The sequence below is a fragment of the Stegostoma tigrinum genome, chromosome 4 (assembly GCF_030684315.1).
Source record: "Stegostoma tigrinum isolate sSteTig4 chromosome 4, sSteTig4.hap1, whole genome shotgun sequence".
NCBI classification, from domain to species: Eukaryota; Metazoa; Chordata; class Chondrichthyes; order Orectolobiformes; family Stegostomatidae; genus Stegostoma; species Stegostoma tigrinum.
In genome coordinates, this window is record NC_081357.1 from 84,194,181 (window position 1) to 84,210,826 (window position 16,646).

General features: G+C 48.6%; 1 protein-coding gene across 4 annotated transcripts in view; it reads right to left on the minus strand.

The window, feature by feature from the left end:
• fam135a (family with sequence similarity 135 member A) overlaps nucleotides 1–16,646 on the minus strand; it is a 208,536-nt gene that overhangs the window by 37,362 nt on the left and 154,528 nt on the right. The window lies entirely within an intron of this gene.

A 16,646-nucleotide genomic window follows, 5' to 3' on the forward strand; every position in this document is an offset into this window, starting at 1 on the left:
AGATGAGAGACATGTTACCAATAGCAAACCTGAGGTTGATCTTAATACACTGTAACCTATACAATGTTACTGTGAGCAACGTCCTCAAATGTGCAGGTGATAACCTTGAATACATAACCGGAAACTATAGAGAAATGATTCTGTTGTCAGAAATACATCTTTAGGTAACTGACTTAAACAGATATAGAAAGCAGTTGAATGTGGATTAATAACATAACATGGCTGCAAGTTAAAGAAGGGGTCGAGATTAAATCAAATGGCACTACAGTCCACAAACACAATGAAAATCCAGGGTAAAAGTGAAACTTTGAACATATTAACCTCAGACTTTACGTTATCTCCTTCTTTTGTCAGTTATGAATTGCAACAGTGGAAAGATCGACAGCAAATTAATGGAGCTTACAAATTATTTATTAGTTGCTAATAACAACCATGCATGAAATGTGGAGACAGCTGAAAAACTGTTACATAGAATGATTGGGAGGGTGTTTTCAGAATTCAATTTTGGAATTTGGGCATCATTGGTGAGGCCAGCATGTATGCCCATCTTCACTTCCCTTGTAAAGGTAGTGGTCTTCTCGAAAGGCTAACTTCCTGGGGTGTTAGATAGATTCTCAATGCTGTTCGGAAGGGAGTTCCAGGATTTTGGCCCAGAGACACTGAAGGAACATAAATTCCCAAACAGGAATGATGTGTGTCTCGGATGGGAACTTGCAAACGGTGCTGGTCCCATGCAACTGTTGCCCTTGTCCTCAGAGTCAGAGAGCTATACAATAGGGAAACAAACCTTGCGGTCCAACTGGTCCATGCCGAGCAGATACCTTAAATTAATCTAGGCCCATTTGCCAGAATTTGGCCTGTATCCCTCTAAACCCTTCCTATTCATATGCCTATCCAGATGCCTTTTAAACGCTGTAATTGCACCAGTCTCCACCACCTCCTCTGGCAGTTCATTCTATACACACACCATCCTCTGCATGGAAAACTTGACCTTTAGGTCCCTTTTAAATCTTTCCCCTCTCACTTGAAACCTATGCCCTCTAGTTTTGGACTCCCACACCCCAGGAAAAAGATCTTGCCCATTCACCCTAATCATGTTCGTCATGATTTTATAAACCTCTAGAAGGTCACCCCTCAGCATCCCACACTCCAGTGAAAATAGCCCCAGCCTGTTTAGCCTCTCCCTACAGCTCAAATCCTCCAATACTGGCAAAATTCTTATAAATATTTTCTGAACCAAGTTTCACAACATCCTTCGTACAGCAGTGAGAGCAGAATTGCATGCAGCAATTATCTAATCAATCCCCGAGACAGCCGCAACATTACCTCCCAACTCCTACATTCAATGCACTGACTAATAAAGGCAAGCATATCACACACCTCCTTCACTATCCTGTCTACCTGGGGCTCTACTTTCTAGGAACTATGAACCTGTACTTCAAAGTCTCTTTGTTCAGCAACACTCCCCAGGGACCTTACCATTAAGCGTATAAGTCCCGCCTTGATCTTCCTTTCCAAAATGCAGCATGCCAAATTTATTTACATTAATAAATCTGTCATTGGCAACCTTACTAACTATACCACCTTCTATACTAACATCCAAATCATTTATATAAATGACGACAAGTGGTGGTCACAGCACCAATCCTTATGGCACACGGCTGGTGTAGGCCTCCAGTCTAAAAAAACTCTACGCCACCACCCTCTGCCTTCTATCTTCAGTGATAATGGGAACTGCAGATGCTGGAGAAACCCCACCCACAACCTCCACAGCCAGCACCCCCAGAGTAGACAGCCACACTGAGCTCGGCCGCAACTTCACCATCCCCGCAGACCTCCCACTGACTGAGGACGAACGGTCAGTTCGGAGCAAGGGGCTCACCTTTGTCCTCCTCCACCCACACATCAACGAATACCAGTCACGTTTGGACATCAAGCAGGTTTTCCGCCGTCTTCGCCTCCACGCTTACTTCTTTAACCAGGAGCCTAACCCTCCCTCCACTGACCCCTTCATCCTCCTCCAACAGAAGTCCTCCTCCTGGACACCACCCCCAGGCCTCCTACCCTGCCTTGGCCTCTTCATCTCCAACTGCCGTTGAGACATCAAACGCCTCAACCTCTCCACCCCTCTCACCCACTCCAACCTCTCCCCCGCAGAACAGGCAGCCGTCTGCTCCCTCCGCTCCAACCCCAACCTCACCATCAAACCCGCAAAGATGGCGCAGTGATAGTATGGCGCACTGACCTCTACATCGCCGAGGCCAAACGCCAACTCTCCGACACCTCCTCCTACCGCCCCCTTGATCATTACCCCACCCCTGAGCACCAAACCATCATCTCCAACACCATCCATGACCTCATCACCTCAGGGGACCTCCCACCCATAGCCTCCAACCTCATTGTTTCCCAACCCCGCATGGCCCGTTTCTATCTCCTTCCCAAAATCCACAAACCTGCCTGCCCTGGTCAACCCATTGTCTCAGCCTGTTCCTGCCCCACCGAACTCATCTCCACCTATCTGGACTCCATTTTCTCCCCTTTGGTCCAGGAATTCCCCACCTATGTCCGTGATATCACCCACACCCTCCACCTCCTCCAGGAATTCCTATTCCAGGGCCCCCAACACCTCATTTTCACCATGGACGTCCAGTCCCTATACACCTGTATTCCTCATGCAGATGGCCTCAAGGCCCTCCGCTACTTCCTGTCCCGCAGGCCTGACCAATCCCCCTCTACCAACACCCTCATCCGCCTAGCCTAACTTGTCCTCACCCTCAACAACTTCTCTTTCTATTCCTCCCACTTCCTACAGACTAAGGGGGTGGCCATGGGTACCCGCATGGGCCCAAGCTATGCCTGCCTCTTTGTAGGTTACGTGGAACAGTCCCTCTTCCGCACCTACACAGGCCCCAAACCCCACCTCTTCCTCCGTTACATTGATGACTGTATCGGTGCCGCCTCTTGCTCCCCTGAGGAGCTCGAACAGTTCATCCACTTCACCAACACCTTCCACCCCACCCCAACCTCAAGTTCACCTGGGCCATCTCCAACACATCCCTCACCTTCCTGGACCTCTCGGTCTCCATCTCAGGTAACCAGCTAGAAACTGATGTCCATTTGAAGCCCACCGACTCCCACAGCTACCTAGAATACACCTCCTCCCACCCACCCTCCTGTAAAAATTCCATCCCCTATTCCCAATTCCTCTGCCTCCGCCGCATCTGCTCCCAGGATGAGGCATTCCACTCCCACACATCCCAGATGTCCACGTTCTTCCAGGAAAGGATGAAGGGTCTAGGCCCGAAACGTCAGCTTTTGTGCTCCTGAGATGCTGCTTGGCCTGCTGTGTTCATCCAGCTCCACACTTTACCTTCTACCTTCAAGCCAGTTCTGTATCCAAATAGCTAGTTCTTCCTGTATTCCATATGCTGTAACCGCGCCAACCAGTCTACCATGAGGAACTTTGTTGAATACCTTATTGGAGTCCATATACATCACATCCCCCACTTTGCCCTCATCAATCCTCTTCATTACTTCTTCAAAAATCTCAATCAAGTTAATGAGACACCTTCTAGGAAGAGACGGGTGAGGTCCCAGAGGACTGGAGACTTGCTAATGTTGTCCCCTTGTTTAAAAAGGGTAGCAAGGATAATCCAGGTAATTATCGACTGGTGAGTCTGACGTCAGTGGTAGGGAAGCTACTGGAGAAGATACTGAGGGATAGGATCTATTCCCATTTGGAAGAAAATGGGCTGATCAGTAATAGGCAACATGGTTTTATACAGGGAAGGTCATGTCTTACCAACTTAATAGAATTCTTTGAGGACGTGACAAAGTTGATTGACAAGGGAAAGGCTGTAGATGTCATATACATGGACTTCAGTAAGGCGTTTGATAAGATCCCCCATGGCAGGCTGATGGAGAAAGTGAAGTCGCATGGAGTCTAGGGTGTGCTAGCTAAATGGATAAAAAACTGGCTGGGCAACAGGAGACAGAGAGTCGTAGTGGAAGGGGGTTTCTCAGATTGGAGATCTGTGACCAGTGGTGTTCCACAGGGATCTGTGTTGGGACCACTGTCGTTTGTGATATACGTGAATGATTTGGAGGAAGGTATAGGTGGTCTGATTAGCAAGTTTGCAGATGACACAAAGATTGGGGTAGCATATAGTGAAGGGGACTGTCAGAGATTACAGTAGAATATAGATAGATTGGAGAGTTGAGCAGATAAATGGCAGATGGAGTTCAATCCGGGCAAATACGAGGTGATGCATTTTGGAAGATCTAATTCACGAGCAAACTATGCAGTAAATGGAAAAGGCCCAGGGAAAATTGATGAACAGAGAAATCTGGGTGTTCAGGTCCATTGTTCCCTGAAGGTGACAATGCAGGTCAATAGGGTGGTCAAGGCGGCATATGGCATGCTTTCCTTCATTGGGCAGGGGACTGAGTACAAGAGTTGGCAGGTCATGTTGCAGTTGTATAGGACTTTGGTTCGGCCACATTTGGAGTACTGTATGCAGTTCTGGTCGCCACATTACCAAAAGGATGTGGATGCTTTGGAGAGGGTGCAGAGGAGGTTCACCAGGATGTTGCCTGGTATGGAGGGTGCTAGCTATGAAGAGAGGTTACGTAGATTAGGATTATTTTCATTAGAAAGACGGAGATTGAGGGGGGACCTGATTGAGGTCTACACAATCATGAGGGGTATAGACAGGGTGGATAGCAAAAAGCTTTTTCCCCCAGAGTGGGGGACTCAATTACTAGGGGTCATGAGTTCAAAGTGAGAGGAGGAAAGTTTAAGGGAGATACGCATGGAAAGTTCTTGACACAGAGGGTGGTGGGTGCCTGGAACGCATTGCCAGCGGAGGTGGTAGAGATAGACACGTTAGCGTCTTTTAAGATATATTTGGACAGGTACATGGATGGGCAGGGAACAAATGGACACAGGCCGTTAGAAAATAGATGACAAGTTAGACAAGAGGATCTTGATCAGCGCAGGCTTGGAGGGCTGAATGACCTGTTCCTGTGCCGTAGGTTTCTTTGTGTCAGAGGTTTGTAAGGTGCTGTGGAAGGAGCCTGGGTGAGTTACAGCAGCGCATCTTGTACAACAGGATCAGTGATGGACAGAGTGTAGCGATAGGCACTAATCAAGTCAGCTGCTTTGTCCTGGATGGTGACAAGCAGCTTGAATTTTGTTAGGGTTGCACACATTCAAACAAACAAAGCATTGAGTTGACTTTTAATCTGTGCCTTAAAGAAAGTGGACAGGCTGTGGGGAGATAATAGCTCAATTACTCAAATACTCAATTACTCGTTTCTTGATATCAAATGGGATGAATCTAATTGCCTTAAGACCAGCATCTGTAATGCTGTAGATCTCAGGAAAGGGTCATCCATTTACCACTTGTGGCTGAAGACGGATGCAAATAATTAACTCTTCTTTGTTTTTCTTTGATGTACGAGGTTTTCTCATTTCTGAGGATGAGGGTATTTGTGAAGTCTGCTCCTTTAGTTAGCTGTTTAATTACTCGCCATCATTCACAACTGGATATGGCAGGACTGCAGAACTTGGAACTGATCCCTTGATGTGGGATCGCTTAGCTTTGTTTATCATTTGTTACTTACTGATTGGCATGCAGGTACTTTTATGTCATAGTGTGACCAGGCTGACATTTCATTACTGTTGCATGCTGTCCTATAATCTTCACTGAACCAGGACTGGATCTCTGGTTCAATTTTCAGTGGAAGACAGAACATGATGGGTCACAAGTTAAACAGTTTAGTTAAATACAATTCTGCTCCTGCTGACTGCTGGTTTGAAATTTATGCCATTTAGCACGGTGGTAGTATCAACAATGTCACACAATATAAGACCATAAGACATAGGAGTGGAAGTAAGGCCATTCAGCCCATCAAGTCCACTCCGCCATTTAAATCATGACTGATGGGCATTTCAACTCCACTTCCCTGCACTCTCCCCATAGCCCTTGATTCCTTGTGAGATCAGGAATTTGTCGATCTCTGCCTTGAAGGCATCCAACGTCCCGGCCTCCACTGCACTCCGTGGCATTGAATTCCACAAGCCCACCACCCTCTGGCTGAAGAAATGTTGTCTCATTTCAGTTTTAAATTTACCCCCTCTAATTTTAAGGGTCTGCCCATGGGTCCTAGTCTCCCCACCTAACGGAAACAACTTCCCAGCGTCCACCCCTTCTAAACCATACATTATCTTCTAAGTTTCTATTAGATCTCCCCTCAACCTTCTAAACTCTAATGAGTGCAATCGCATGATCCTTAGCCGTTCATCGTATGTTAAACCTACCATTCCAGGGATCATCCGTGTGAATCTCCGCTGGACACGCTCCAGGACCAGTATGTCCTTACTGAGGTGTGGGGCCCAAAATTGGACACAGTATTCTAAATGGGGCCTAACTAGAGCCTTATAAAGCCTCAGAAGCACACTGCTGCTTTTATATCCCGACCCTTTTGAGATAAACAACAACATTACATTCGCTTTCTTAACTATGGACTCGACCTGCAAGTTAACCTTCAGAGAATCCTGGACCAACACTCCCAGATCCCTTTGTACTTCTGCTTTGCGAATTTTCTCACCATTTAGAAAATAGTCCATGCCTGTATTCTTTTTTCCAAAGTGCAAAACCTCACATTTACTCACGTTGAATTTCATCAGCCATTTCCTGGACCACTCTCCTAAACTGCCTAAATCTTTCTGCAGCTTCCCTACCTCTTCAGTACTACCTGCCTGCCCACCTATCTTTGTATCATCGGCAAACTTCGCCAGAGTGCCCCCAGTCCCTTCATCCAAGTCATTAATGTATAAGGTGAACAGCTGCAGTCCCCCAAAACGGAACCCTGCAGGACACCACTCGTCACCGGTTGCCATTTTGCAAAAGAGCCTTTTATTCCAACTGTCTGCCTTTTGTCAGACAGCTAATCCTCAATCCAGGCCAGTAGCTCACCTCGAACATCATGGGCCCTCACCTTGCTCAGCAGCCTCCCATGAGGCACCGTATCAAAGGCCTTTTGGAAGTCTAGATAGATAACATCGACTGTGTTTCCCTGGTCTAACATACTTGTTACTCTTCAAAGAATTCTAACAGGTTTGTCAGGCACGACCTCCCCTTACGAAATCCATGCTGACTTATTCTAATCTGACCCTGCACTTCCAGGAATTTAGAAATCTCATCCTTGACAATGGATTCTAGAATTTTACCAACTACCGAGGTTAGGCTAATCGGCCTATAATTTTCCATCTTTTGCCTTGATCCTTTCTTAAACAAGGGGGTTTCAACAGCAATTTTCCAATCATCTGGGACTTCCCCATGACTCCAGTGACTTTTGAAAGATCACAACCAACGCCGCCGCTATTTCCTCAGCCATGTCCCTCAGAACTCTAGGATGTAGCCCATCGGGGCAAGGAGATTTATCAATTTTTAGACCTTTTAGCTTTTCTAACACTTTCTCTTTTGTAATGCCTACCATACTCAACTCTGCCCCCTGGCCCTGGCTCTCCCTAATTGTTGGCATACTTCTCATGTCTTCCACTGTGAAGACTGATGCAAAGTATTTATTAAGTTCTTCAGCTATTTCCTTATCTCCCATCACTAGCCTTCCAAAATCATTTTGGAACGGCCCAATATCTACTTTTGCCTCTTGTTTGTTTCTTGTGTATTGAAAGAAGCTTTTACTATCATTTCTAATATTACTAGATAGCCTACCTTCATATTTGATCCTCTCCTTCCTTATTGCTCTCTTTGTTATCCTCTGTTTGTTTTTGTAGCCTTCCCAATCTTCTGATTTCCCAGTGCTCTTGGCCACTTTATAGGCTGTCTGTTTTTCTTTGATATATTTCCTGACTTCCTTTGTCAGCCATGGCTGCCTAATCCCACCCCGGATAATCTTTCTTTTCTTTGGGATGAACCTCTGTACTGTGTCCTCAATTACACCCAGAAACTCCTGCCATTATTGGTCTATCGTCTTCTCGCTAGGCTCTGCTTCCACGATGAAGAGTATCTTCAATGAGAAGACTAGACTTTGTTATCACAAGGATTGTGCAGTGTTTTTTTTCTCTCAATTCTATGAAGGATAGATCATCTGTGACAGGTAGATTGCGATACCATCTTCCTCAGATCTAGTATCGCAATTAGCTTGTTTAAGGCTCAGCCAGGCTATTACTACTGAATTACTTTCGGCAGCAGACAATCCAGAGTACATTCTGAGCTCTAGCTTCTTCAAAGCTTCTTCCAAATGATGTTCATCATGGAGGTACATTTGTTTGAGGAGATGGAGTAGGTGGTAACCTGAAGGAGTCTTCCTTGCCCATATTTGACCTGATGCCATGAATCTTTATGAGGCCCACTGTCCATCCTGTTTAGGCTTCCCAGGGCAACACCTTCCTGACAGTATATCACTGTGCAGACACCTGGTGGGTCTCATCTGTCAGTGAGTCAGGACATGACCTGGTTGGTGATGGTGGCATCTGGGACATTATCTATTATGATTAGGTGAGTTCAATTGTTAGACTATTGCTCCACAGGCATAAGTAAGCAGGACGCGGTGGCGTTGATGAGGCTGGGTGAGCCATTGTCACTTCTGTTGTCTAGGATGATACTGGGCAATGTGTATGATTTCATTACTTTATGTCGCATTTGTAGCAGTTGTTCATACAACTAAAGTGGCTTCACATTTCACATAGAATCGCTACAGTGTGGAAACAGGTCCTTTGGCCCAATAAGTCCACACCAACCCTTAAAGCATCCCACCCACATCCACTACTTTATAGCCCATCTAAGCTACACATCCCTGAACACTATGGGCAATTTAGCATGGCTAATCCACCTACCTGCACATCTTTGGACAGTGAGAAGAAACCAGAGGACTCAGAGGAAACCCACACAGACAAGTGGAGAATGTGAAAATTCCACACAGACAGTCGCCTGAGGGTGGAATTGAACCAGGATCCCTGGCACTGTGAGGTAGCAGTGTTAACCATTGAGCCACCGTGTGGGTCAGACTGGGTAAGGATTTCAGATTTGCGTCCTAAAAGGCCATGAGTGATTGATGGATTTTTACAACAATAATAATTTCACAGTTGCCATGGACTAGCTTTTAATTTCAAGTTTACCAGTTGAATTCAAATTCTACTATCTGTACTGGTAGGTTTTGAATCAACGTCATAATAGCGTGGGCCTCTGGAATTACTATTCGAAAGTCACTACTAATATATCAGGGCCAACCCTGTTTCCAAACAAATGATCTCCCCTTTAAGACAGCAATGAGGAGGAATTTCTTTTCTCCGAGGGTAATTGTCTAACCTAGACAGCAGTGGAGGCCAGTCATTGAATATACTTCAGACAGATTTCAGAATCACAGAGTTGTTACACTGCAGGAAGCTGTTCTGCCCACTGTATCTGCACCAGCTCTCTGAATGAGCATTATGACTCAGTGCCACCTCCACCTATTCCCCTTAACCTCGTACATTATTTCTATTAAAATGATCATCTAATGATTCAACTGAATTTGCCTTCAACACTTCCAGGCAATGCGATTCTAGCCATATCATTCATCACGCAAAAAAATTTTCTTACATCACATTTGTTTCTCTCGCAAATTGCCTTGTATGTTCTCAAAATTTTGATCCCTGTAAGAGAACAAATGGTTTACCCCTGTCGACACTGTCCAGATCTCTCATTATTTGGAAAATTCCTATTAAGTCTTCTCTCAGCCTTTCTCTTTCCAAGATCCAACATCCATGTCTCGGGCTTGCTATAATGCTCTAGTGAAGTTTAGTGCAAGCTGGAACAACAGCACCTCATTTTCAGGTTGGGAACACTACAACCTTCTGGACTTATAAGAGAGTTCAACAATTTCACAGCTTCAGAACCTTTCCCCATGCCACACACCCAGCCTTATCATCACATGGGCTGCTACTACACACAACCCATTATCAGCTACAAATAGTTCCTATTAGCAGCTATTCATTCTCCTAGGCTGGTCTTTATCCAATCCTTGTCTGTCCAACTGTTTTTCTCTCCCTTTGGGCTCCATCTGCCGTCTGCTCCTCCCCCCACCATATTTTCTGCACAAAAATCATCCTTTTCCTAGTTATCACCAGTACTGAAGAAGGGTCACTAGAACTGAAATGATGACTGACTTCTCTCCACAGATACTGCCAGACCTGCTGAGATTTTCCAGCAATTTCTGTTTTTGTTCCAATTCTATCTTCATAACTGAAGTTTCTCATCAATCATTCTCACTAATATCTTTAAAACTCTTTCCAATGTATTCACATCCTTCCCAAAGTGTAATTCTCAGAAATGTATGCCACATTCCAACTGAGATCAAAACAGCAACTTACAGAAAGCATAACTTCCTTAACCCTGTTTTATATGCCCTTATTTATTAACTACTCATTCTACCTGTCCTTCCATCTTTAACTTAAGCCTGTCTATACTTAAGAATCTCTACTCCTTTACATCCTTTTATTACACTGTATCTCTATATCTCTTCTACCAAACTCTATTCACTCACCTTCAACCTCACTGATTTCATCACTACTTACACATTCCACCAATTTGTCAATGCCCTTATGTGGTTCTCACAGTCAATAAGGTTTCTAAGTTTTGTTACATGCTCAACCTTGGAAACTGTCACCTACACACCATGAACTCAAATGTTAATACATGTCAGGGAAAGCAAGAACTCTGGGAAACTGGCCCCTGGGGATGCCTAATACAAGCCGTTCTCTAATGTGAAAAGAGCTCACTTTGTTTCCTACTTATCGACTTTATATTCATGTTTCTACTGTCCCATTTATTTCATCTTCAATAACTTTTCTCAGAAGTCAACGATGGGGCACTGTAATGTCTTTTGGAAGTCAACACTCAACACATCATTCTCTTACCTCTTCATAAACTATAGTAAGTTAGTGAAATATGATTAAATATGAATATATGAAATATGAATATATTACCGTACATATGGATGTGAACAGGGCTGTTACGTCAAAGGAGACCGACGTCAAAAAACTTCAAAAATCTGGAGAATTAAATAAGAGAGACTTCCAAAAAAATGAAACCAGATGGATCCAACACACCACGCTTCTACAGACTACAAAAAATTCACAAACCAATAGCCCCTCTCAGACCCACAGTCTCGCTACCTAGAACACCAACCTACAGATTAGCCAAGGAACTACACCAAAGACTAAAACACCTAGTAGAAGACTCATGCCAATCCATTCGCTCCACCCAAGAATTCCTGAACACCAAAGACACCAAGATAGAAGAGGATGAAATAATGGTCTCCTTTGACGTAACAGCCCTGTCCACATCCATCAACATCAACCTGGCCAAAGAAACACTGACTACACTATCAGAAGAACCAAAGACACAGACATCAGACACCACCAACCTCATCACCAAGGACAACATCCTTGCACCCTTGCAACCGGTGGATCTTGATGCTGGCTTCGGCCTAACACTGGTTCAGGGGAGCAGCCAACCTGCAACGATGGTTGCAGCGAGTGCTCCTGCCCCGGCTCAGGGGGTCCAGAACACCATCCGCGTTTCCGTGAAGAAGGTGGATGAAGGTGCACCTGTGGACCACACCTTCTTTGTGAAGAGGGTCCTGTTGGACTGTTGTGGATTCACTGCTGCGGACATTTACTGCCTGCAGGATTTCCCTGGAGGAGGTTTTTACAATGCAACCTTCAGGAGTGCCAAGCTTTGCGAGTGCTTCCTGGAGGTTTTCAAGGAGAAAGGAGGTAAGGGCCGCCTCTCTGCACTGACCGCTGTCCCGCTGTTCATGATGCTGGTGCAGAGGAGCCGTATTGTGACTGTGCACATGTACAATCCGCATGTGCCTGCAGTTGATGTCCTGACCTTCCTCAGAAGGTACGCGAAGGTGGAAGGGGACCTAACTGACATCATGGACCCCTTCGGGATCTGGATCAGTAAGAGGCAGGTCAGGGTGACGCTGAGGATGGGAACATCGTACACCTACCGTCCAGCTTCGCGATCGACGGGAGCAAGGGCTACCTGACCTACGCAGGGCAACCTAAAGTCTGCCATGCCTGTGGTAGGTTAGTCACATGGTGGCTGACTGCAAAGCCATCATCTGCAGGAACTGCAGGGAGGAGGGACACCTTGCAAAGGATTTCCCAAAAGAAAAACGCTGCAACCTCGGCGGGGAAGCGGGCCGCCTCTATAGGGCATGCCCGCAGCGGGGAACCACCTACGCCCAGGTCACTGGCAGGGGCAATGTGGGGTAAGCCCCCCTCCGGAGGTGAGGAAGGCACCAGGGCCTTGCAAGGACCTCACTAATGTGCAGGAGGGCCCAGCCCCGCAGGACAGACCCGAGGCCAGCAAAGCGCCCCAGCAGGCTCCGCTCCCCCGCAACAACCCGGAGTCGATGGAGGAGGCGACAGGTGACCCAGGGGAGTGGACAATGGTCCAGAAAGCGAGGAGGAAGGCACGCCGGCGGGCCCCGGCACCGCAATCATCAGGCGGGAATAGGCAGCTACCAGGGGGCTAGAAGGGCTCCTCCGACGAGGGAGATTCGGAGGAGGCCCGCCCAAAGCAGAAGCTAAAGATCTCAAGTGAGAAGGAAAGCAGCACCCCGACTCCAGGTGACGGGAGGCAACCTGAGACTCCGTCCGACACCCAGCCACGTGCCGCTGGGGCCCTGGAGACCCCCCCCGGAACCTTCAGGCAGGAAGCAGGAAACAGTGTGTCCCCATCCTGACCCAGAGCCGGACTCTCCTGCCTCCGTACCCCGACGAGGGGATGCCACCTGGAAGGCAGCACAGATGGTCTCCTGAGCCCAGACAGCGTCCAGCAGTTAGCCCGGGCAATGGGCATGAAAGGACAGATGGAAAGGCTGGACCTTGGACTCGGGGAGGGTACTGCGGTTACTGCCCGTAATGGGGGTACGAGTTGCAAGCATTAATGTGCGCGTCAAGTCCACCGCAAGATGTGTGTCCATGTTGGCCTACCTGACCACCGTCAAGGCAGACCTCCTGTTTCCACAGGAGTGCGAGATACCGCACCTCAGCAGGTACGGGAAATGGTCGGGCACCTGGACATGTGGGCCTTCGATCTGGTCAGGGGGTAACGACTGTCGCTCCTCAGGCCAGGCTATTCTGCTGCGGGGGCGCAACTTCATCATCTCTCAAGTTCAGGAGGTGGTGGGGGGGCGCCTCCTAGTGGCTGATGTCATCTACAGGAACGCTCCCCTGAAGCTGATCAACGTGTACGCCCCAGTGGTACGGAGTGAGCGGTTGGCCGTCCTGCAGCGGCTTCCACCCCTGCTGGCTACGTCCAGGCCGGTCATCCTAGGCGGAGACTTCAACTGCATCATCGATGCAGATGGAAGATCCGGCGTGGGGACAACGGGTGGGGTGAGTCAACTGGACGTCGCGTCCAGATTCCTGATGGGCATAGTGAAGGACGCCAAGCTGCTCGACGTCTTCAGCACCCCTGCAGACGGAGTGCAGCGGAGAGACACCTGGTCGCGGCCAGACGGGTCTACCCGCTCAAGGACAGACTTCCTGTTTGTGTCACGGGCGTTCTCGGTCAGATCCAGAGGCGTCGAGCTGGTGTTCTTCTCTGACCACTGCCTCCTGCTGGCCAACTGTCACTTACAGGACGACCAGCAGGCCAGCAAGGGGACTTGGAAGCTCAACACCACGCTGTTGATCCCAGAGAACGTCGAGGAGTTTAAGAGGGAGTACGCTGGTTGGAGAACCATGAAACCCCTCTTTGAGTCTCCGGGCGACTGGTGGGAGACGGTGAAGGAGAACATCAAGAGATTCTTTGTCCTCAAGGGTGTTCGGAAGACGAGAGAGAGGCGGGGAAAGCTGTCGCGACTCCAGAAAAGGGTGCAGAACCTACTCCTTCTGCAGTCGATGGGGGTCGATGTCACGAAGGACCTCCGCGAGGTGGGGAGCCAGCAAGCCTCGCTCTTCACCGTGGAGGCCGCCAGGATAATCTTCTGGTCCAGGGAGGACGAGACGTGCTCGCGTTTCTTCTTTCAGAAGGTGCACAAAGAGAGCTCTGTGCTTAGCCGGCTGAAGGAGGATGACGGCTCGGTGACGTCGTCTCGGCCCGACATTTTGAGGATCAGCGGATCCTTCTATGCTGGACTGTACGACACGAAGCCCATGGACAGCACGGCCTCCCAGTCGTTCCTGTCGTCTATCATGGAGGTCTTAGATGACAGCACGAGGGAGTGGCTGGACCGGCCGATATCTCTGGATGAGCTGACCAGAGCCCTTGGAGAGGAATAAGACTCCCGGGAGCGATGGCTTACCGGTCGAGCTGTATTCCGCTCTGTGGGACCTGGTTGGCCAGGACCTGCTGGAGGTGTATGATAGTGCGCGCGCTTCAGGCAGGGGAAATGTGCAAGTCCACGAGGAAGGGCATCATCACCCTCATTTACAAGAGGAAGGGGAGAGGGAAGAAACTAAGAATTGGCGTCCCATTTCACTATTGAACGTGGACTACAAAATCCTGGCCAAGGTCATAGCCAACCGGGTCAGCTCTGACCTGGAGTCGGTGATTCACCCTGACCAAACCTGTGCTGTGCCGGGCAGGAAGATCACTGAGAGCCTCGCGCTCATCAGGGATACGATCGCCTACGTGCAGGACAGGCGGGTGGACACCTGCCTTGTCAGCCTGGACCAGGAGAAGGCCTTCGACAGGGGGTCTCATGCTTATATGAGGGACGTCCTCTCCAAATTGGGGTTCAGGGTGGGCATCTGCAGTTGGATCCGACTGCTCTACACAAACATCGTTAGCGCAGTTTCGATCAACGGGTGGGGGTCATGTTCTTTGGGAACTGGGACTACCGTTCCTTCATCCCCTTCACCGTCAGGATAGACTACCTGAAGGTGCTGGGTGTTTGGTTTGGTGGAGCTGGGGCATGCACTAAGACTTGGGAGGAGCGTATCACCAAACTGAAGCAGAAGCTGGGCAGGTGGATGCTCCGGTCCCTCTCCATCGCGGGTAAGAACCTGGTTGTCAGGTGCGAGGGGCTTTCGGTACTGTTGTATGTGGCACAGGCCTGGCCTATTCCCTGGATCTGCGCCGCTGCGGTCACCCGGGCCATATTCCACTTCATTTGGGGGTCGAGGATAGATCGGGTCTGTAGGCACACCATGTACGAAGACCTGGAAAATGGGGGAAAGGGCATACCGAACACCACCCTCGCCCTGACGGCTACCTGTGTGTGTGGCTGCATCAAGCTGTGCGTAGATCCTCAGTACGCAAACACCAAGTGTCACTACTTACTGAGGTTCTACCTGTCCACGGTGTTGCGAAGGATGGGCCTGGCCTCGTTGCCGCGGAACGCTCCGAGTAGTTGGACCGTACCGTACCACCTGTCCTTTGTAGATAAATTTTTGAAGGGAAACACCTTTGACCACAAGGCCGTCGGGCAGTGGTCAGCACGTAGTATCCTCAAGACCCTTCGGGAAAAGGAGAGGGTGGATCCCGTCATGTGGTTCCCCACGCAGACTGCCAAACTAGTTTGGCAGAATGCCTCATCGCCAGAACTTTCAAACAAGCACAAGGACATTGCTTGGCTGGCGGTGAGAGGGGCTCTGCCAGTGAGATCCTTTATGCATGCCCGGAATCTCTGCGCCACCGCATGCTGCCCTTGAGGCGGCTGTCGGGGGGATGAGACTGTCGATCACCTCCTTCTGGAGTGTGCCTATGCGCAGGAGGTCTGGAGAGGGATGCATTGGTATTTGTCGAGGTTCGTCCCGGGCAGCTCCGTGACGCGGGACTCCGTGCTCTACGGGCTGTTTCCCGGGATGCACACCGAGACCAATGTCAACTGCGCCTGGAGGACCATCAATGCAGTGAAAGATGCTCTTTGGTCTGCCCGCAACTTGCTGGTCTGCCAGCTGAAAGAACTGACCCCGACCGAGTGTCGCAGACTGGCGCACTCCAAGGTCCAGGACTACGTGCTGAGGGACGCGCTAAAGCTTGAGGCAGCTGCCGCCAAGGCACGGTGGGGAAAGACCACCGTGTGAAACTCCTCGTCCAGAATAGAAAAAAGGGCCCTATCTGGTAACTGGGCCCAGCTGGCGCCTTCCCCAACTGGTCAGGGGGCCAACGGGGACTGTGCGGGGAGACGACTGCCGCGGTATTTTCTTTGCTTTGTTTTTGCCTTGTTTTTACCCCCTGGGTAACCCGGAGCGGCTTGCATGACTGGGTAGGTGTATAAATTTTTTTTTGTACATTCTATGAATAAAGTATATTTTTTCAATTAAGAAAAAAGGTGACAGAACGTCTGAAAACTAACCTTCCAGCTCAGCGAGAAAACTTACATCCAGAACAAGGCATAAGTCAGGAGTGTGACAGAATACTCCCCACTTGCCTGGATGGGTGCAGTTTCAATGACACTCAAACTCAACATTGTTCAGGTCAAAGGAGCGTACTTCATTCGTAGCACAATCACAAACATCCACTTTCTACTCCACCAACATTCAACAGCAGCAGTGTTTCTAATTTACAAGATTCCTGCAGAAATTCACCAACAATCGTTGGACAGCACCATCCAAACTCAACAGCTATCTCAAAGAACAACAGCAACAGATACATGGGAAACCACCACCTGCA